This window comes from Pseudorasbora parva, chromosome 23, assembly GCF_024679245.1.
Source record: "Pseudorasbora parva isolate DD20220531a chromosome 23, ASM2467924v1, whole genome shotgun sequence".
In the NCBI taxonomy this organism is placed as follows: Eukaryota; Metazoa; Chordata; class Actinopteri; order Cypriniformes; family Gobionidae; genus Pseudorasbora; species Pseudorasbora parva.
Window position 1 is genome coordinate 33496586 of NC_090194.1, and position 22751 is coordinate 33519336.

General features: G+C 38.5%; 1 protein-coding gene across 3 annotated transcripts in view; it reads left to right on the top strand.

Moving 5' to 3' along the window:
* Positions 1-22751, top strand: part of LOC137062864 (uncharacterized) — a 59623-nt gene that overhangs the window by 11099 nt on the left and 25773 nt on the right. For all 3 annotated transcript variants that reach the window (XM_067433795.1, XM_067433794.1, XM_067433793.1), the window contains exon 2: positions 9227-9449. The gene's annotated coding sequence lies outside the window, so the exon portion shown is untranslated. The remainder of the gene's footprint in view (positions 1-9226; positions 9450-22751) is intronic.

The window sequence follows — 22751 nt, forward strand, 5'->3', positions numbered from 1 at the left end:
TTGTCGGACATAGCAACAGTAACTAACTAAAGGGGGCGGGGTCTTTGCAAATGGTCAAATTGATATGAGGTCACAAAGATGAGTACATTCTAAAAAATCTTTGGTTATTTTTTTCTACCCAAATCCTGGATTAAACTTTTTTTTTTGTGTGTGTGTGTGTGTGTAGTTCTGTTACCAGATCCTGATCCACAATACACATTTTGAAAAGTAGCTTTATAGAAAATCATGGTGTTAATGTTTAGAATATCTTAGCCACATTTAGCAGATTATATATGGGTGATACTGCAGATTACATTTCTCGTGATTAAATAAACCGAAGTACTTATACACCAATCGGACATAACATTATGACCACTGACAGGTGAAGTGAATAACGCTGATGATCTCTTCATCACTGCACCTGTTAGTGGGTGGGATATATTAGGAAGCAAGTGAACATTTTGTCCTCAAAGTTGATGTGTTAGAAGCAGGAAAAATGGGTATGCATAAGGATTTGAGTGAGTTTGACAAGGGCCAAATTGTGAGGCTAGATGACTGGGTCAGAGTATCTCCAAAACTGCAGCTCTTGTGGGCTGTTCCCGGTCTGCAGTGGTCAGTATCTGTCAAAAGTGCTCCAAGGAAGGAACAGTGGAGAACCGGACACAGGGTCATGGGCGGCCAAGGCTCATAGATGCACGAGGGGAGCGAAGGCTGGCCCATGTGGTCTGATCAAACAGACGAGCTACTGGAGCTCAAATTGCTCAAGATGTTAACGCTGGTTCTGATAGAAAGGTGCCAGAATACACAGTGCATCAGTTTGTTGTGTTTGGGGCTGCATAGCCGCAGATCAGTCAGGGACCATGCTGACCCCTGTCCACCACAGAAAGGGCCAACAGTGGCACATGAGCATTAGAACTGGAAGAAGGTGGCCTGGTCTGATGAATCACGTTTTCTTTTACATCACGTGGATGTCCGTGTGTGTGTCTCTTACCTGGGGAACACATGGCACCAGGATGCACTATGGGAAGAAGGCAAGCCGGCGGAGGCAGTGTGATGCTTTGGGCAATGTTCTGCTGGGAAACCTTGGGTCCTCCATCCATGTGGATTTTACTTTGACACGTACCACCTACCTAAGCATTGTTGCAGACCATACAGACACCCTTTCATGGAAACGGTATTCCCTGGTGGCTGTGGCTCTTTCAGCAGGATGATGCTCCTGACACAAAGCAAAAATGGTTCAGGAATGGTTTGAGGAACACAACAAGTTTAAGGTGTTGAATTGGCCTCCAAATTCCCCAGATCTCAATCCAGTCGAGCATCTGTGGGATGGGCTGAACAAACAAGTCTGATCTATGGAGGACCTACCTTGCAACTTACAGGACTTAAAGGATATGCTGCTAATGTGTTTATGACAGATACCACAGCACACCTTCAGGGGTCTAGTCAAGTCCATGCCTTAAGGCTGTTTTAGCAACAAAAGCGGGACCAACACAATATTAGGATGTCATAATGTTATGCTTGATTGGTTTATATTTAATTTTATATAAAGAGCTAGGCGATAATATAACTACATTTTGCAATGAGAAAAAAAAATCATATATACAGTTACAGTGTAAATAAGAAGAGTTATAGTGTCCAAAAGCAAATGTATTCCAAAAGAAAAATGTTTCTGCAGAGTCGCTGACTAAACCCATCCATCATCAAACCATGAGCTGCACTGAATCCGTCTGGACCGGCTGCATCGGTGCCCCTGAAAATGACCTCATGGAAAAAATGGCTCCATTGCCCATTACTGCAGGAGCCTCAGGGAACAGAAGCCGCTGCTGCTCGGGAGGTCATTACCAATTTAACTGCAGCTATAGTAAGGCGGATAACAAACCTGAACTATAACCTATGAATAGTGGACTTTACACAAGCTGATCGACGGAACACAGACATAGATCAGGGCTGTCAGAGGGGCTAATGAGAGGAAAGAGGGTCGGCGGTGAGCGGGATTGTTGGGAATAGAGGGTAAGATGGGGCCGCTGGAGAGATGGATCAGAGAATGGAGAAAAGCAGATCGGTTAACAGAATAGTGACATCATCAGCCTTGAATCAGTGGGAGAAAAGGCCGAATCTTCACCTCCATCATGTCAAAAGCAGGTGCAAATGAAGGAAAATAAGTGCTCTCAATAGTAGACTGATCGGCATAATCAGATCCATTAATAAGGCGTTGTGTGCACAGTCTCTCTCTATCTCTCTCTTTTTGGTCACTTATGTCAAAGAATAAGAGCAATTTTGGAAGTAATTAAATCACAAAAGGTCACAGTGAACTGAATGTTATTTTACTGGGATATAATGGCCGACATTTTTTTTTGTAGAAGTGGACTTTCAAAAATAAACCCGCACCCCCAAAAATTCACAAATATCTCTCACAAATGAGACATATACAATACTCTTTAAAATTTTAGGGTCTGTTGCATTAATGTGATAAAAATACAGTAAAAAAGTGAAATATTATTACAATTTAAAATGACTGTTTTCTATGTGAATATATTTTAAAATTTAATTTATTCCTATGATCAAAGCTGAATTTTAAGCATCATTACTCCAGTCTTCTTCAGAAATCATTCTAATATGATGATCTGCTCGTGACATTTATGATTATCAATGTTGAAACGGTTGCTGCTTCATATTATTGTGGAAACTGATAAAAAAGGCCCCAAATTATTTGATGAATAAAACATTTAGTATCTCACCCCAAACTTTCAAGCGGTACATCTGAAATACATAATTTTATATGTACAATAAAATTTGATAAAATGATGGCTAAGAAAATACATACTTTTCACAAAGCCTTTTTGAACCTTTTAAGATTAGTTTTTAAATAACACACTCATCAGACATGAGAGTGAGGTGTGTGAGGTGCTTTGGTGAACACAGTTTTGCAGTTTTGGAGATGCTCTGACCCAGTCGTCCAGCCATCACAATTTGGCCCTTGTCAAACTCACTCAAATCTTTACTCTTGCCCATTTTTCCTGCTTCTAACACATCAACTTTGAGGACAAAATGTTCACTTGCTGCCTAATATATCCCACCCACTAATAGGTGCCGTGTTGAAGAGATAATCAGTGTTATTCACTTCACCTGTCAGTGGTCATAATGTTATGGACACCAGGGGGTGCAATTGAGCCTCTCAAATGTATTACTAGTGCAGTGCATCAAGAATAAAAGAGAGGAAGATGGATCTTTATTATAGCTGAAACTTTAATTTGCTCATTTTGGAAAAGGTGCTTTGGGAAGGTTATATTAACTGGGCATAAAACTGTCCATAAACTTGATGACAAATAAATATAGGCCATACTCCAAGTTAATTTTATTTAAAGTATACTTAAGTAAAGTTTAATGGGTTAGTTCACCCCAAAATGAATATCCCATGATTTACTCACCCTCAAGTCATCCTAGGTGTATATGACATTTTTCTTTCAGATAAATAAAATATAAAAAAGTTATATTAAGAATGTCCTGGCTCTTCAAAGTTTTATAATGGCAGTGACTGTTGGGTCATTTTTGAAGTCCATAAAAGTGCATCTATCCATCATATAACTGCTCCACACGGCTCCGGTGGTTATTAAAGGCCTTCTGAAGCGAATTGATTCATTTATGTGATAAAATTATCCCTTTTTAAAACTTAATAAAGTAAATGATCTAGCTGCTGGCGATTCGCTTTCCATAAGCATTTTGAAGTGCTGTGAGAGGCATAGGCGCTACAGTTTTTCCATTATCCATTCGCTTGTTATATACACGTATGACTTGAGAGGTGTAAATCATGGGATCATTTTCATGTTTGAGTGAACTAACCCTTTAAGTATATTATTAAGTATACTTTGTGTAGTAATATCAATGTACTATAATTATATTTCTATGTCAAATGTTTAATTTATGAAAGTACACTTTGAAGTATACTCTCAGTAAACTTCTAGTTTAGTAGTTTTATACTGTACATGTTCTTTAAGTAAACATATTATATTATTATAATATATTTAAGGTGTAAAATATATTAACTTCATGCATCCTTTTTAACATTTGAATGTGGCTAAGTTTCATTAAAAAAAGAAAAGCTTTAAACAAAAAGCTTAGAAAATGGCATTTTGTCCAGGACTACGTCTGATGGGATTCAGAAGGACGTTTAAAACACAGATGGAGTAGATCGAAATCTTCACAGTCCTGTATCTCGTCATGGGTCGACTTTTTATTCAGTGCCATTAGGAAGATTTGATTTATAAGCTGTTTAATGTTGATGATCATTATTTTACATGTGTGTAATGCTTCTATCGCTCGTTTCTTCTTCTTCTTCATATGTGTTTTGATCTGAAGATTGTGTTCTCTTTGAGAAGATGCGTAATAGCGCACACTCACATATCAACCAAAAGATTAAACACGACTATAAACCAAATACTTCATCATCTGGATCAAAAGATTGAGTACTAGTGGATGGGGTTCTGTAATTGGAGATATATTTTGCATTTCAAAAAGCTAATGGGAAAAAAACTGCTCATTAAAATAAATTATTTCCAGTATCTTACTGAACATATTCAATGTTTTATAAATCAGTGCTTGCCAAACACAAATTACTTTTTTTTAAATTAATCTTTTTATTTTTATTTTTTACTTTTAACTAAAAAACATACTTCTAGTATTGTTTGTCAACTCCGTTACATACTGTCAACATTGTTACTCTACCTTGGTAACAGAATTGACGATTTTAAACTTTTCAGCCAAAAACTCCCCTTGCTAGCATAGATGCTAAGAGCAGATGTCACTAGTGAAATCATGATTAAAATCATTTTAAACAACCCACTGTGTGATCTGTGATGAATTTTCCTTGTGAAATAGTGGTAACAATTTGGATGTTTTTACAAAATAACTAAATTAAGATATTTTCTCAGAGAGAGCACACACACCTTCAGTGCTTCAGATCCTATCAGTGAGGGAAAGTGACATCATTTCCTGCATCTTATATAACTAGGAGATAATTCCACCAATTTATGGGCAAAATATGGTACGGTAACAATTGACAAGATTCACGGACACACATAAGATAAAAGTAAATGTATTACATAAAAAAAAATATTATAATATAAATAAAATAAATGAAATATCAACAAAATAAAAGTAAAATAAAATATTTTGATTACCCAGTAAAACATGATGGAAAAAATACACTGGCCAATTCAGACAACAAGAAATCATGATTTTCAGCTATATAATACATTGTTTTAATTATTTTTTAAAATTTTTGTACAGAAAATATGATATTTTTTATGACCTCTAACATCTTGTGACCAGTTACAATGAGTAACATTTTATTAAATGAATTAGAAATAAAACCATTTGAAAGGAAAAGCATAATACTGTCTTTGGACACCAAATGTACCTGCAATTATAGAATCACCGTTAGGCCGAATATACTGAGACTTTTCTGCCAGAATAAGTCAAGTTTACTTACCGGTAAGTGCAATTGTAGGCATTTCTGAGAAGTTTATAAAAAGACTAAAATTAGGCCTATACTTTCTTATTTTTAGTTTAAACGCAATACTAATAGCACACTTGAATGCACTTCTTTTTCCCTAAGGGCTACCACTCTAAAATAAGAGTTTTTAATGAATGCTCCTGAAGATCTTTAATGAATGTTTCTGCATACCTGAGGAATCATTATGCATGTTTAGAAGATTTTAGCCAGTCATTTGACAGGTTATATTTCCAGGAATTATTCAACCCTCTCTCAGCCCCCTGAATCCACCTCTAATCCGAAAGTAGGAACAGAAGTAGCTTGGAAAAAGTATTTTGCTGGAATTTCTCCCTTGAGAGTTTCATATGACAGTAAGAGCGGCTGTCAAACACCTCACACCGTTGAACACGCAGCTCTGGAAGAAACTGTTACGGAGCAGCAAATCCGTCCTGCTCTCCTGTTCATTTTTCAATTTTGTTGTGCTTGTTATGACACGCTTAGAGACGGAAGAGTGATTGCAAGATAAAGAAACGCCAATCACTGTCCATCTGTCTCCCTTCCATTGCACTATAAAAAGAGCAGAGATTTCATGCCCATTTAAAACAGCTCCAACTGATTCCAAAGCCACAAAAACTTAAGTGCAGCTTATTTAATGGTCATTCACTCTGTTGAGAACCTATTGGGTTCAGTAGACTTGCTCTAGACGCTTAATTAACTAATTACACAATGACTAGAAAATGAACAGGATGGAATTTTCTGGACTGCGATTCTAGGACCCTTGCAATGATTTAGTTTTTTATTGATTAAATTGAACTCATATTATCCTAACCAACCCCTAGCTCTAAACCAGGGGCGTAGCCATCTTTTCAGAAGTGAGGGGGACAAAAATATCATAATACCTACATATATATATATATATATATATATATATATATGTATATATATATATATATATATGTATATATATATATATATATATATATATATATATATATATATATATATATATATATATATATATATATATATATATATATATATATATATATATATATATATATATATATATATATTGACCGATATATATTTTATCGCATCTCTTGCTTTTAATTCGGTAAAATATCAAATACACTGCTGAACAATAACCACTAATATCTATAATATTTTTCTCCTATATTTTATGCCAATTTTATGATTGGTTTATTAAATTGGTTTTAGATTGGTTTATTTAAATAAAAAATAAAAAATAAATAAAAATTATATATATTTACACATTTAAGCAGCACTTTTGTTTTCAACACAGATAATAATCATAAATGTTTCTTGATTATAAAATCCTCATATGAGAATGATTAGTGAAGGATCTGAAGACTACACTCACCTAAAGGATTATTAGGAACACCATACTAATACTGTTTGACCCCCTTTCGCCTTCAGAACTGCCTTAATTCTACGTGGCATTGATTCATCAAGGTGCTGAAAACATTCTTTAGAAATGTTGGCCCATATTGATAGGAGAGCATCTTGCAGTGGATGGAGATTTGTGGGATGCACATCCAGGGCACGAAGCTCCCGTTCCACCACATCCCAAAGATGCTCTATTGGGTTGAGATCTGGTGACTGTGGGGGTTATTTTAGTACAGTGAACTCATTGTCATGTTCAAGAAACCAATTTGAAATGATTTGAGCTTTGCGACATGGTGCATTATCCTGCTGGAAGTAGCTATCAGAGGATGGGTACATGGTGGTCATAAAGGGATGGACATGGTCAGAAACAATGCTCAGGTAGGCCGTGGCATTTAAACGATTTCCAATTGGCACTAAGGGGCCTAAAGTGTGCCAAGAAAACATCCCCCACACCATTACACCACCACCACCAGCCTGCACAGTGGTAACAAGGCATGGATCCGTTTTCTCATTCTGTTTACACCAAATTCTGACTCTACCATCTGAATGTCTCCATAGAAATCGAGACTCATCAGACCAGGCAACATTTTTCCTTCAACTGTACAATTTTGGTGAGCTTGTGCAAATTGTAGCCTCTTTTTCCTATTTGTATCGGAGATGAGTGGTACCCGGTGGGGTCTTCTGCTGTTGTAGCCCATCGGCCTCAAGGTTTTGCGTGTTGTGGCTTCACAAATGCTTTGCTGCATACCTCGGTTGTAACGAGTGGTTATTTCAGTCAAAGTTGCTCTTCTATCAGCTTGAATCAGTCGGCCCATTCTCCTCTGACCTCGAGCATCAACAAGGCATTTTCACCCACAGGACTGCCGCAGACTGGATGTTTTTCCCTTTTCACACCATTCTTTGTAAACCCTAGAAATGGTTGTGCATGAAAATCCCAGTAACTGAGCAGATTGTGAAATACTCAGACTGGCCTGTCTGGCACCAACAACCATGCCACGCTCACCTTTCTTTCCCATTCTGACATTCAGTTTGGAGTTCAGGAGATTGTCTTGACCAGGACCACACTCCAAAATGCATTGTAGCAACTGCCATGTGATTGGTTGATTAGATAATTGCATTAATGAGAAATTGAACAGGTGTACCTAATAATCCACATAAACACACATAAAGCATACATATATTGTCACGATCATCTGATTGTCGTTGTCACGTTTCATCACTCATAACGCTTGTTTTCCTTCAGCTGCAGCTCCAGTGTGACAGTATTATTTCTACAAATCCGCTTTTGGACTTTCCAGAGCACTTTTTGGACTTTTTTTGAGAGCGCCCTCCTCATATTTATGCATAGATTATTTTTTGTCTCTGAATTTAAATCTTGATGTATTAACATTGATTTCTATGTAAATACACTTGCCTGTGACCTCAAGAAGCGCGCTATCAACCAAGGCTTGAGAAAGCTGTTTTTAGCGTCCCTGTTAACTTGCCCGCCCCCCGCACAGGTAACACCGCTCGGAGCGGTTCGACTAGGACCGGTGAGACCCGGTAAAAGTGCGCAGGGTGAAAGTACATTTTATTAAAAGTGCGGAGGGACCCGCACAGCGTCTCGTCTTCCCCCCCCCCCCCCCCCCCATAATCTACGCCCATGTCTAAACCTACCCATTGGTAACCTGTTGAAAATTTAAATTTAAGTAATAAGATTAAAATGGCCGTATCTGCTGTCTTGTTAAACATGAGGTGAATCAGGTCTCCTCTTTTGGAGTACAGTTGGGTCCTAGAAATGCAATCCTAAAACTGCAGCGGTCCTAAAAGTGCAGCCTCTGGCATTGCAGGCAGATAATATGGGCATTAGTGATGGGCATTTTGCAGAATCCGACAACAAAGAACGTCTTATGTGAACCACTCAAGCAACTGATTCTTTCAAACACATTTTCATTCAGGGAAGAAACAAATGGCTGTCTTTATAAGCGAGTCATTGAATCGTTAGGTGAGAGCGATCAGAGAGCTGATGGCTACATTTGCTTTCGAATCGCTCTCGCGATACTTTTATGTCATACACCGAACAGTCTATGATGTAGAGGAAGCTTCACTCTTATTACTTATGAATGAGAGAAACTGTATGAATGGGAAGAGTCAATCGCTGATTGCTAAAGTCATTGCGTCACTGTGGTTCCTATAGAAACCTGAATTGAATTTTTTTTTTTACTGGGGCACAGTGGTATTTCACTGGAGCTCTATTCTTACATTTACACATTCTAGCTCTTTTCTCTTTCTATAAAATGCAGAGGAAAAGTGACTAAACAACTCTCTCGATGTCTCCTGCTTTCTGTTTCTCTTACTGTTCATGTGCAGAGCTGCGAAGGCAAGTCACCATGACCTGCACTCCTGGCACTATAAATTCATCTCTCCAGCTGTATGCTAAACCACAGCAGAGCAGTGCCAAGGGCAGCCGAGCAGATATTCAACAGGACATCTTCTCATTTACACCCGACAGAAACACGATCCCTATCTTGAATCACATTTCAGTCCAATCTCTAGATGGCAGTGTTACATTTCAGGCTGACAAACCGATACGGTATGTGCCGCATACAGACACATGAAACCCACTGAAAACTTCAGATGAAGTACTTACTGAACTGCTCACTGATTCATAATGCAGTACGAGAAATAGTATAAGTAATATGAAATGATAAATGCCTTTTTGTCACATGATGTCATTGTGTTGCATGTTTTATTCAGCGAGCATCATCCAGTTTTAATCCAGCTGGAGAAGAATGTTGAATTTTCAATTTGATATATTTCATCGAAATTAAAAAGGCTGGTGTATTGCTTTGTGTGATACCGTGTGATATCATCAATGCACAAAGTAGGCTAGAGGTTCATTTGAGCATTCATTGCATACAGAAAAGTTGCCTACTGTGCACAGTATGCAAAATAGTAAAAAAAGTGTGTTACTATACTATTCCAAACGCACCTGTTCTCAGTCGCAGGCTTCATAAATGATGATTGCTGCCATTTGTAGGCACATTTGGCCTTCGATTTTGTTCTCTTTCTTGCTCAGTGGAAATGTCTTTCCTAGACATGCTGTTGAGTATAGAATCACCAGATGTGGTGTCAGCACCTCTGTGTGTGCTGGTTATAACATGCTGTATGGTTCAAGTGATAGAAGTTGTGAATTTCATAGCTCTCGCACGCAGACACGTTTCCCCCTGAGGAGATGTTCTCTTGAGAGCCGTGCTGCCTCGGGGTGAGTGGATATTAGGCTCAGACAAAGAGGCCGGTGAGGCGACTTTATTGACAAGAAGGAAACAGCCACGACTGGACGAGTGATTTGTCTCCAAAAATAGAAGAGACTTGAGTGCAAAAAGCCACAGAAAGAATCCCTCGGTGGTTATCAGCAAACCTTTTATCTACTTACAGATCTACTTAACAGCACTAGATTCGGTTTGAAGAAACGTGTTCGATGCTGTCACATGCTGTTGTTGTATTTGACAAGTGTTTGATTCTCACGATCTGTTGAGATTTGGGTTGCTAACAGCTCTAATGAACTCTGTCTGAGCTGCAGGGAAGGGAAGCGTCTGACGAATCGATCAGGTTTGGGAACGCGAGGATGAGGTGAGATTCTGTGACCTGCAAACTCACACAGAGTGTTAATGACAGATGAGCTTCATCGACTCAGAGATAGTTAGAAAACAGCCAGACATCGACAATGTGTGTTTGCACACCTGTATGAAAGAAACTGAATAAAGAAACAACTACTAACTCATCCGGGCCCCGCCCCATGATTTAGCCTATGCCTTGGATGGGAATGATTTAAAGGATTAGCTGACTTTAAAATTAAAATGACTCAATGGTTTACTCATCCTAGGTGGATATGACTTTCTTCTTTCTGATGAACACAATCAGAGTTATATTAATAAATAATCTGATGTTTCCAATCTTTGTAATGGGTGTGAACGGGGCTCAAAAGTCTACAGCTCAAAAAAGTGCATCTATCCATCATAAACGTACTCTACACAGCTCCGGGGGTTAATAAAAGCCTTTTGAAGCGAATCGATGGGTTCGCCATCGAATGGGGACGCCACTTACATTACAGTGGCCCAGTAGTTCAGCCGTACTAAATTAAACCACAACACAATGAAATCGCCACAACACAACGGAAATAAAATCACAACACAACAAATCGCCACAACACAACGGAAATAAAATCACAACACAACAAATCGCCACAACACAACGGAAATAAAATCACAACTAAACAAATCGCCACAACACAACAGAAATAAAATCACAACACAACAAATCGCCACAACACAACGGAAATAAAATCACAACACAATGAAATCGCCACGACACAACAGAAATGCTCCCGACCACGAGGGGGCTCTCAGAGTGCAATAAAGTTATTTTTCCTTGCCATTGCTCTATAGATTGGCCAGTCTTACAAATATCTAAACACTACGATCAGTTTTGAATGTGTGTAACCATTGTATTGGACATCAAGCGCCGTGATAGTAAAAGCGTTTTCGAGTGTATAAATATGCAGCTATAATGCAGGTAATTTTGAATTGATATTTCATACAATGGTTACACTAATAAAACTGATCTTAGTGTTTGGAACAATGGCGAGGAAAAATAACTTTATTGCACTCCGAGAGCTCCCTCGTGGTCGGGAGTATTTCCGTTGCGTCGTGGCGATTTCGTTGTGTCGTGGCGATTTCGTTGTGTCATGGCGATTTCGTTGTGTCATGGCGATTTCGTTGTGTCGTGGCGATTTTGTTGTGTCGTGGCGATTTCGTTGTGTCGTGGCGATTTCGTTGTGTCATGGCGATTTCGTTGTGTCATGGCGATTTCGTTGTGTCATGGCGATTTCGTTGTGTCATGGCGATTTCGTTGTGTCGTGGCGATTTCGTTGTGTCGTGGCGATTTCGTTGTGTTTAGGCGACTTCATTGTGTTTTCGTTGTGTTGTGGCGATTTCGTTGTGTTGTGGCGACTTCGTTGTGTTTTCGTTGTGTTGTGGCGATTTCATGTGTTGTGGTGATTTCGTTGTGTCGTGGCGATTTTGTTGTGTTGTGGTGATTTCGTTGTGTTGTGGCGATTTCGTTGTGTCGTGGCGATTTCGTTGTGTCGTGGCGATTTTGTTGTGATTTCGTTGTGTCGTGGCGATTTCGTTGTGTCATGGTGATTTCGTTGTGTCATGGCGATTTCGTTGTGTTGTGGCGATTTTGTTGTGTCGTGGCGATTTCGTTGTGTTTAGGCGACTTCATTGTGTTTTCGTTGTGTCGTGGCGATTTCGTTGTGTCGTGGCGATTTCATTGTGTTGTGGCGATTTCGTTGTGTCGTGGAGACTTCGTTGTGTTGTGGCGACTTCGTTGTGTTTTCGTTGTGTTGTGGCGATTTCATGTGTTGTGGTGATTTCGTTGTGTCGTGGCGATTTTGTTGTGTTGTGGTGATTTCGTTGTGTCGTGGCGATTTTGTTGTGTCGTGGCGATTTCGTTGTGTTGTGGCGATTTCGTTGTGTCGTGGCGATTTTGTTGTGATTTCGTTGTGTTGTGGCGATTTTGTTGTGTTGTGGCGATTTCGTTGTGTTGTGATTTTATTACCGTTGTGTTGTGGCTATTTCATTGTGTTGTGATTTTATTTCCGTTGTGTTGTGGCGATGTCTTTGCATTGTGGTTTAATTATGTTGTGTTGTGGCGATTTCGTTGTGTCGTGGCGATTTCGTTGTGTTGTGGCGACTTCGTTGTGTTTTTGTTGTGTTGTGGCGATTTCGTTGTGTTGTGGCGATTTTGTTGTGTTGGGATTTTATTACCGTTGTCTTGTGGCGATTTCATTGTGTTGTGATTTTATTTCCATTGTGTTGTGGCGATGTCTTTGCGTTGTGGTTTAATTATGTTGTGTTGTGGCGATTTCGTTGTGTTTTCGTTGTGTTGTGGCGATTTCATTGTGTTGTGATTTTATTTCCGTTGTGTTGTGGCGATGTCTTTGCCTTGTGGTTTAATTATGTTGTGTTGTATCGATGTCTTTGCGTTGTGGTTTAATTATGTTGTGTTGTGGCAATTTCGTCGCGTTGTGGTTTAATTTAGTACGGCTGCACTACTGGGCCACCGTACTCCGGAGCTGTGTGGAGTATGTTTATAATGTTCACTGCCATTATAAAGCTTGGAAACATCAGGATATTTATTTCTCTGTATTCATTAGACAGAAGAAAGTTCATTTTCATTTTAAAGTCAACTAATCCTTTAAATGAGGAATACTGTGTTCATTCCCGGTAGAAAACCCAAGACTACAATGGAGGCGTTTCATGGAGTTCAGAAACCCTGACACTGATATAGAGAAGAACTGTCGCTGGAGGGACTTTGTGCTTTGAACATTTTCAGACCTTTTTCATGCTCAAACAGCAACATTACACACTAACGAAAGATGAAAATGTAAAAGAGCATATTAGGACCCCTTTTAAATATGTATTTATTAAAGCATTAACAAATGTTTATCTGCTTTGCCTTGGAAAGTGTATGTGTGGAGGATTTGCCGTCTTTGAGAAAGCAGTTTGGACAGGATTCACAGTCAAATATGTTGACAGATGTGAAGTTATATGGGTTTTAAACTGTGTCATCTGTTGAGATTACAGAGCTCTCCCTGTGTGAGAGCTACGTGTCAACAGGGAATCTGAAGGGGACGTTACTTGTCTGGAGAACTGAAAGCTTAAGTTGACCGGCCTGAATTTCTGTCATGACAATTCTCTGAGTGTTTGGCATGGTAATGGACGGGACAATGTTGATATGTTTAGTCTTGGCGGAAAATATCGGCTACACTGCTGCTGCTTTTATTGCTGCTGCAGAGCAAGTACGGGAGTTGCTATGACGCCAATACATTCATGAGACGCTGCTGTGAGCGAGTAAGACATGCTGCTGCTGTACGATATAATAGCATACATGAATTATCCGTATTGCAGATCTATACAGGTGGAGCTGGGGAAAGTGGAGGATTTCTGAAAGCATGCTGCAAATGCTGCTATTTGAAGATTGAGCAGCAAGCTCATTGGCTGCTGAAACAGCAGGAACCAATCAGCTGTGCCTTATAGTGACTGCAAGCAGATTGAGTTAAAGGATTAGTTCACTCCAGAATTAACATTTCCTGAAAATGTTCTCATCATCCCATGTCATCCAAGATATTCATGTCTTTCTTTCTTCAGTGTTTTTTTCTCCATATAGTGGAGTTTAATGGGAACCAATGGGTTGAAGCTCCAAATTGCAGTTTCAATGCAGTTTTAAAGAGCTCTACACGATTATAGTTTTTTTTTTTTCTTTCAATTTTTTTTATTTATATACTTTTAAACCACAAATGCTCGTCTTGTAATAGCTCTGTAATGTGGTACCACAACATCATGCATTATGTACACAGTAAAAAATAATTTACCTGGTTGCCTTAAAATTTTGAGTTCATTGAAATTAAAAATTTGAGTTAATACAATGAACATTTTTGACATCGACAACCTTTATTCAAATATTATTAAAGGATTTTGTATGCATATTAGGTAATTGTGTGTGTTTTATTTGTGATGAAGCAGTAAAACATGCAACATTGTGTCATTTTCATGATTTATCATATTTTTTATGTGGTTCAGATACAATAATATTTTGAGTTTCTGTTTATTAAACCATTTCCTTCATTGTATCAACTCAGATTTTTAATTTCAATAAACTCAACATTTTAAGGCAACCAAGTTACTTACTTTTTTAAGTTAAACCAACAATATTTGTTTTACAGTGTAGTCACGTTGGAAAGGTCACGTGTGACGAAGGCGGAATTACCTACCCAGTGTTTACAAAGTGAACATGTAAAGATTAAGTAAGGGTGCGTTCACACTTGTCATGTTTGGTTTGATTAAAACGAACCCTGGTGTGATTGCTCGGTTAGTGCGGTTCATTTGAACATATGTGAACGCTGCCATCCGAACCCCGGTGCGCACCAAACAAGCGGACCGAGACCGCTAAAATGATGGGTCTCGGTCCGCTTCCAAACGAACTCTGGTGCGGTTCAAATGATATATGAACGCAACACGGACCAAAGACATGTAAACGGACCAAAAACCGGATGTAATGTCACAAGATGCGACGCTTAGTCAGCTGATTTGACAACGGGGAAAGATCGGTGTATCCAAAATGAGTAACGTTAACGTTAGAGGGCAAACGTGGAGCAACGAGGAAGGGCCTCATCAATATTTGGTCCGACGAGCATGTTTCGAAAATGCTAGAAAACACACACAAAAAGCATACCTGGCTCTTCTCATCAAAGGACCCGTGTTGCCCATTATTAGCAGAGACAGACGACAGAACGGCCGTCTCTTTTCTGCACAACGGAGGAAATCCTGCTGCTGTTTTGAATGTTTTGAACATTTTATGAGCTCTTCATGAGTTCTCAGCGGGTAAAAATAATGCCACATGTACACGCATAAAATGATCGCGTTTAATCCAGCACACAGTGTTGTTTTGAACATTTTATGAGCTCTTCATGAGTTCTCTGGTAAAAAATAATGCCATATGTGTTACACGCATAAAATGATCGCGTTTAATCCAGCACACAGCGTTGTTTTGAATGTTGTGAACATTTCATGAGCTCTTCATGAGTTCTCTGGTAAGAAATAATGCCATATGTACGCATAAAATGCCCGCGTGTGTAATCCGCACACAGCGTTGTTTTGAATGTTCGGTAAGCGCGCTCCTACGTCATATAAGCCGACCAATCAGGTTGTGAGCGTCTCCCTGTGCCTTTGGTTTGGTAACTTTAGGTTCGCTGTTAAAAATGCCCGTGTGAACGCTAAGCGGACCAGGACTATTATGTTTGTTTTTGTTTTTTGGTCCGGACCAAACGAACCAAACTAACCGAACTACAAGTGTGAACGCACCCTAAAACACCCTTTACAAAAAAAGTAAAACAACGCCGTCAGACAGTTTTGGAGTTGGAGGAGAGAATGAGAAGGGTTTTTCTACCTTCTGCCTGTGTCAATTCATGGACACGCATCGCAGAGCTAATGCAAAATGAGCATTTGAGGTAAAAAGCATATACATTGTAATTTTTTCTAAAGAAAATGACCAATCATTGCGCTAGATAAGACCCCTATTCCTCGACTGGGATCCTGTAGAGCTCTATGAAGCTCCATTGAAACCACAATTTGGACCTTCAACTCATTTGTTCTCATTTGAAGTCCTTTATATGGTGATACATTATGGAATGTTTTCCGACTGAAGAAAGAAAAAAATGGATGACATGGGGGTAAGTAAATGTTTAGGAACTTTTAATTCTGGAGTGAACTCCTTTTTTTAAAGATCCATCAGCCTGCCCCATTTAATGACAGAAGTTTTTGTTTACCACTTCCGCTTCAAAACGTAATTTAATGATGGTTTAATTTCACGTTACATATATACTTTAAAAAGGGATTAGAAAAACAAACAGAATTGAATCCCTGTTGATAGTTAAAGATTCCCCTGAGCCCTTAGGATATTGTCCGGCTCAGTTGCATCACTACTGGTGTGATTCATGAACTAACAGTGTTACTTAATTAAGAAACCCATAATCCACAGCGTCTAAAGCTCTTCCATGTTAAATACAACTCCAGCCTAGAGGGAACAAGGTGTTGGGAGCTTAGACAGAGTGTAATCCCAGAGATGGAGGGAATGATGGATCGCAGGATCTCCTGGAGTAATTAATTATAGCAGTCCTCTGGCCTCAACTCTCCACCAAACCCCCACACCAATCTCCCAGCGTCCACCACGCTGTCTCAATCACTCCTCCTCTTTCTCTGTCTGCCTCACTCCCACTCGCACTGGGCTTCCATCTCTCACGCCCCTGTGAATTCATCCACTCGTGTTTGGCATGCAAAACCTGACTGCAGTTTAAAAACACAAAACTATCCTCTAATTGTAACGTGAGATTCATTAGTGGTGTTTGCTAAGTTAAACATCACTATTAATATGTCTGAGTGTTAGTGATGTGAACAAACCCAGACACAAACCGTGTGCATTTAGCCCTGCCTAAATCCCAGAACACCCTGGAACTGCAAAGCAACACACAAAAGAGCAATGCAAGGCGTTCGCAACCACCTGTCAATGCCTAGAAACCGCAGGAACACCAACTGCAGAGCAACACACCGAAAACTCAAAAGACTAGCAACCGCGGAGCAACACGAGAAAATAGATATCAAAACACCTTTAAAAGTGCAAGACAATGCCCTAGCAACCCCATAGCAACACCTGGCTATCGCCTACACACCTAGCAACCCCATAGCAACACCTGGCTATCGCCTACACACCTAGCAACCCCATAGCAACACCTGGCTATCGCCTACACACCAAGCAACCCCATAGCAACATCTGGCTATCGCCTACACACCGAGCAAACCCCATAGCAACACACTAAAACTCACACAGACCCTAGTTCTGTATGCGCACCGCACATTTTCTCCATGTCCAAATCCAGTTGGTATTCAGTCCTGTGCCTTTTTTCTTTTGTGGTTTTTGAAGGACTATCAGTCTAGTCATTTTGTGCAAAAATGTCACATCTTTGGTATTGAACGTGAATACATTGGATCACGGTGTGTTTAATTTATGGCTCATTACGGCAGCACCACCTGTCAATTAATTCAGCTCCAATTGCCCTTCTCGTAATGAGGAGGGTTTGATTCTTATGCGCGAGCGTCTGTCGTCAGGAGGGGTTATTGCCACGCGCATATTAGACATATTTCATTCCGCGAGTCTGCCTTTAAGCAATTAACCGGGTTGGAGGCGAACTAAACCGTGACATTCTTGCTATGTGGGTTTTCTGAGCAGAATTTTTATCACACGGCCCAGATGCAGGTCCTCCCGCTGGAGTTTGAGCAGCAGTGTGGAACGCAGATGGCCTGTAGATCAGAGATCCTCAAGTGCTGTTGATTTTACAGTCAAGTGACCAACACCAAGAACTAAACGAGTTTAATGTACAAAAGTCAAGAACAATGTCTTTAAATCAAACGTTTAAAAACATATTATATATTAAAAATATTTGAAAATGATGAAGTGCGTAATTATGGATATCATTTTAATGTGAATGATATAATTTATTATATATTACACATTGCAAACCTTCACAATAAGGTCTTATTTTTAAACATTAGTTAATGTATTACAAACATAAACTAACAATGAGCAATGTATAGTTTTTAATCTTTGTTAATGTTAGTTAATAAACAGGCAGCTGTTCATTTTTGTTCATCTCAGTTCACAGTAAATTAACAAATGTTTTCAGATACAACTTTTTAAAATTAATCGGTAATTTAACATTTGAAATTAACATTAACTAAGATTAATAAATGTTTCAAAAGTATTTTTAATATAACATTATTTAGATTTTTTTAATGTACATATTTTCCTACAAACTGTTTAATATTGCATATTTACTAACCCATATTTAATGTCAGAACTTATTTAAAATGGTAACATTTTGGGTTAATGTACAAAAGTAAACAATAAAATGTGTCTTGAATATTTAAAAATGATGAAAATGTATTTTTTAATATCATTATAATTTGAATAATATAATTATGTATATTGTTATATATGTATATTATTAAAATGTATATTGTTAGTGTACCATTACATTATATGAATCATATATTTAATATCAGTTTTTATTATTATTATTATTATTTATTATATTGATCATTTTTAAATGTATCTTCATACAACATTTTGCAACAAACCATGTTTATTATTACAAATTAACCTGTATTTAATGTCATAATTTTCTTTTGTTTTCATGTTCAGAAGTAAATGAGAATGTATCCTTGAAATCATAAATATAAAATGTTGAATATTTATTGTATGTATATATATATATATATATATATATATATATATATATATATATATATATATATATATAAATCTATTATATATGCAATATATATATATCTATTATATATGCAATATATATATATATATATATATATATATATATATATATATATATATATATATATATAATATCAAACATAATATCAATGACATATTTTGATAACGTAAAATTATATCAATAATGTATTTTAATATAAAACCAATTTTTTAAATGACCCTTAAATTTCACAGATTTCATACATTCATTAATATTAATTTTTAATATAATTATAATAGGAATATTTCTTCAAGTATTATATATTGTAATATAAACATTCTAATTGCATATATATAATATCAAAAATATATTATGATGTAATACAAAGATTATAAATGAATGAAGAAATGAGTGATTCGTGGACCTTGCATTTGGATGGTTTCATGCATTATTAACACATTATTGCACATTTTTATTGCATATCATCAGACCATACTCAATGCCATATTTTCATTTATGAACAATAAACTATGCATGATTATTTTCCTGCCCCCGCCCGTGACCCATCCGATCCATTTTGGGTCTTGACACACCAGTCGAGGACCTCTTCGGAAGACTCCTGCCTTCTTTACATACCACCTTCAGATAAGAAGAGAAATCTCCGAATGAGACAGACGAGTTTAAACATAGCCACAGGAAATGTTGAGATAGGGGACAGACGAAAAAGAAATAGAAGTAGAACAAAGGATAAGTGAAGATGATAGTACAAAGGGTGACCGAGGAGAGAGAGATGATAAAATAAGACAAGGCAATTCCTTTATTCTCGTGTACCTTTGCACCCTTGCAAAAGAACAGAGCGTATGCCTGTGTCTCTGTAAGTAATGGCAGCGTCGCCACCCCCTTCCCTTGTGCGGTTAAGGGTAAATATGTCCCCCGTCGCTGTGATGTATAGGGTTGTCTGTTGTGTGAGTGTAAGTCAGACAGCACTTTGCTGCTAACTCTCCACTCCCTCCCTATTACTGCGGTCCCCGACCCTCACCAGAGCCCGAGTCCTGGCCCCTGACGGCCCTCGCTCTGTTTACCCTCTCTACCTCTGTTTACTGCCACAGGGCAGAGACATTTGCCACTGTCACACAATCTTAACACAGGAATGAGCCTGAGAAACAGCCATGCGACGAGCACTATATGTCAGGACAACAAACACGGCAAAGTCCAAAACTCTGAGGCTCCTCTATCTTGAGACCAAACATTTTCAATGACAATTATATCATCAGAAGCACGATTTAAGTGAAAGGTTTAACTGAAAATGAACATGCAGGTGAGATTGTTTCAGTTTATGGTATGTGTCTGTCAGCAGCACTGGAGCCACATAAACTAAACCTTATGACCATCATGTTTTGGGCATGATATGAGTCGCTGTTCACAACTGGCATGAAGATGCGTTTTGGTCGATCGGATCACGAGTAGACGAAGGAGACACATTCCCGTTTACACCTGGTGTTATATCTATCTCTTTTGTCCAGTTTCAATCACTTCTGTCCTGATTTCTTCAAGGATTAAATCTCGTCTGGCTAGGGTGCTTCCCATAATGTTCACGCATTAGAGAGTAAATGGTCTTTAGTGGCTGTTTGAAAACATTTAAGCATTTACACAATCCGGTCGGGTGTGTTTTCAACTCCCTCTGGAAGTGGTCGAAAGTGGACAGGTTCAAAATTTTCCAGACCCCGTTTTCAACTTTAGCGGCATCCTCTTGTGATCCGATCGACCAAACGCATCTTAATACCAGATGTAAACAGGGCCAAAAACATCTCAAGACAAGACTATCTGACCAAGTGTACAAAGACGCACGATTATTTACTTACATTTCATTAAAAACGTACATTTTCATATAAATAGTGCACACTAAAATATTTATTTATCATTCATCATTATTTTGTCAACACATTTATTCATTTGAAGAAAACTGATTATTTCATTGTATAATAAGATAGATAGACAGACAGAACGACAGACAGACAGACAGACAGACAGGCAGGCAGGCAGGCAGGCAGACAGACAGAAAGATAGATAGATAGATAGATAGATAGATAGATAGATAGATAGATAGATAGATAGATAGATAGATAGATAGATAGATAGATAGATAGATAGATAGATAGATAGATAGATAGATAGATAGATAGATAGATAGATAGATAGATAGATAGATAGATAGATAGATAGATAGATAGATAGATGTTATGTGGTCCCAGTGCATTTGATATAATTTGCATGATTATGATTATTCCAAAAACTTTTTATAGAAACAAACTATAGTGATTATAGTGTTTCTAATTTGCATAATTTAAAAGTCACACCTGAAAAAGTATTCATACGTCTTGATATGCAAATTTATAAAACCTTATTCAAGATTAAAGTCATTATTCATGGAGTTAAAGAGTTAAAGGGGGGGTGAAACACTCAGTTTCAGTCAGTGTCATGTCAATCTTGAGTACCTATAGAGTAGCATTGCATCCTGCATATCTCCGAAAAGTCTTTATTTTTTTAATAATTATATAAGAAAGATGCGCTGTTCCGAGTCTTTCCGAAAAAAGCCGAGCGGGTGGGGGCGTGTCGTGTGAGCGGAGCTAAATAATGACGTGTGCAGCAGCGCGCTGTGTGTTGAGTCGAGCGTCATCCCTAACAGCGGGAAAAAAACTTTATTCAAAATAAAAATATGGCTTTTAATCAGATACAGCCATACATCTATGATCCGGAATCAGACCCAGAGGCTGCAGTTGAACAGGAGCAGCAGCAAAAACGACTAGAGCAGGACGTCTCTATGTGGTACAAGTTATACACTAACTATATAATATGCTTAGCGGCTTGTGTTATTTACATATTTATACTTGAATTATATCGTCGTATTTTTGTCTTTGAAGGTGTACATGTGGGAAGTGCAGTTGTGCACGTGTGTTTGTGTGTTTACGCGTGGTTTGTGTAGACAGTAAGCGGACTGGTTTTGCACGGCAGGCTAAGTTAGTGTTTACATAGAAAGACACGGAATAGTAGCGCATTTGAATGAAGAAGCGCGCTTATTTAGTTCAACATATTTCCCCCCTCTTTGTGTATTGTTGTTTGGAGTGCTTTTACAATACACAAACATAAAGTTACACATATAGTGGCCAGTTAAACAAATGTACACGCACTACACATCGCATGCTCCATTGATCAGTTAACTATACGTGATCATGTTTGGGCTACTTGATGAGCATAGGCAAAAACACAGACATTTGAAGCAGTCTAACTCACCGCCCGCGGTTCTAACGTTGGGACTGCTCCATCCTTCAGCATTAGGCGATCGGGAAAATCCGGCGTCGAGCTGGGCCTTGTTTATGAAACAGTCGGCACCGAAATGCAGCGAACAGATATAAACATTCGCGCAACTCAGTTGCTGATCCGGAAAAGCAAAATCCATCCACTGTTGCCTTAACGCGGGGTTTTTGGGGAATCTGTGCAGGACTGTCTTGGTCTGGCAACCAAAAACGCACTTTTTTGGTGACATTGTTATGTGCACATCACCTGTCCAGCATCCTACAAGCCAGCGCTTTGATGGGCGTAGCCTGTTGCTTTCGCTCTCTCCCTCTCTCTCTCTCTCTCTCTCTCTCTCTCTCTCTCTCTCTCTCTCTCTCTCTCTCTCTCTCTCTCTCTCTCTCTCTCACGCGCTTCCAGTAGAATTGTCCGTACGGCCCATACAAGGAAATTCCGCCCCCATTAACGTCAAAGGGGACGCATGATCGCAAAAAACTTGCCGAAACTTATGACTAACCGGAAGTAGTATTTTTGACAAAGAAATACTCCCATCAAACGTCCACCTTAACTTTTGAAGCTTTGTCTATGTTTAGTATGGGATTCCAAGTCTTTAACAGTGTAAAAAGATCAGTATGCATGAAACAGCATTTCACCCCCCCTTTAAAGATAAAGCTGGTTTAGCTAAGTTTAGTCCTGCTGTTCTCAGTATAGATTCCA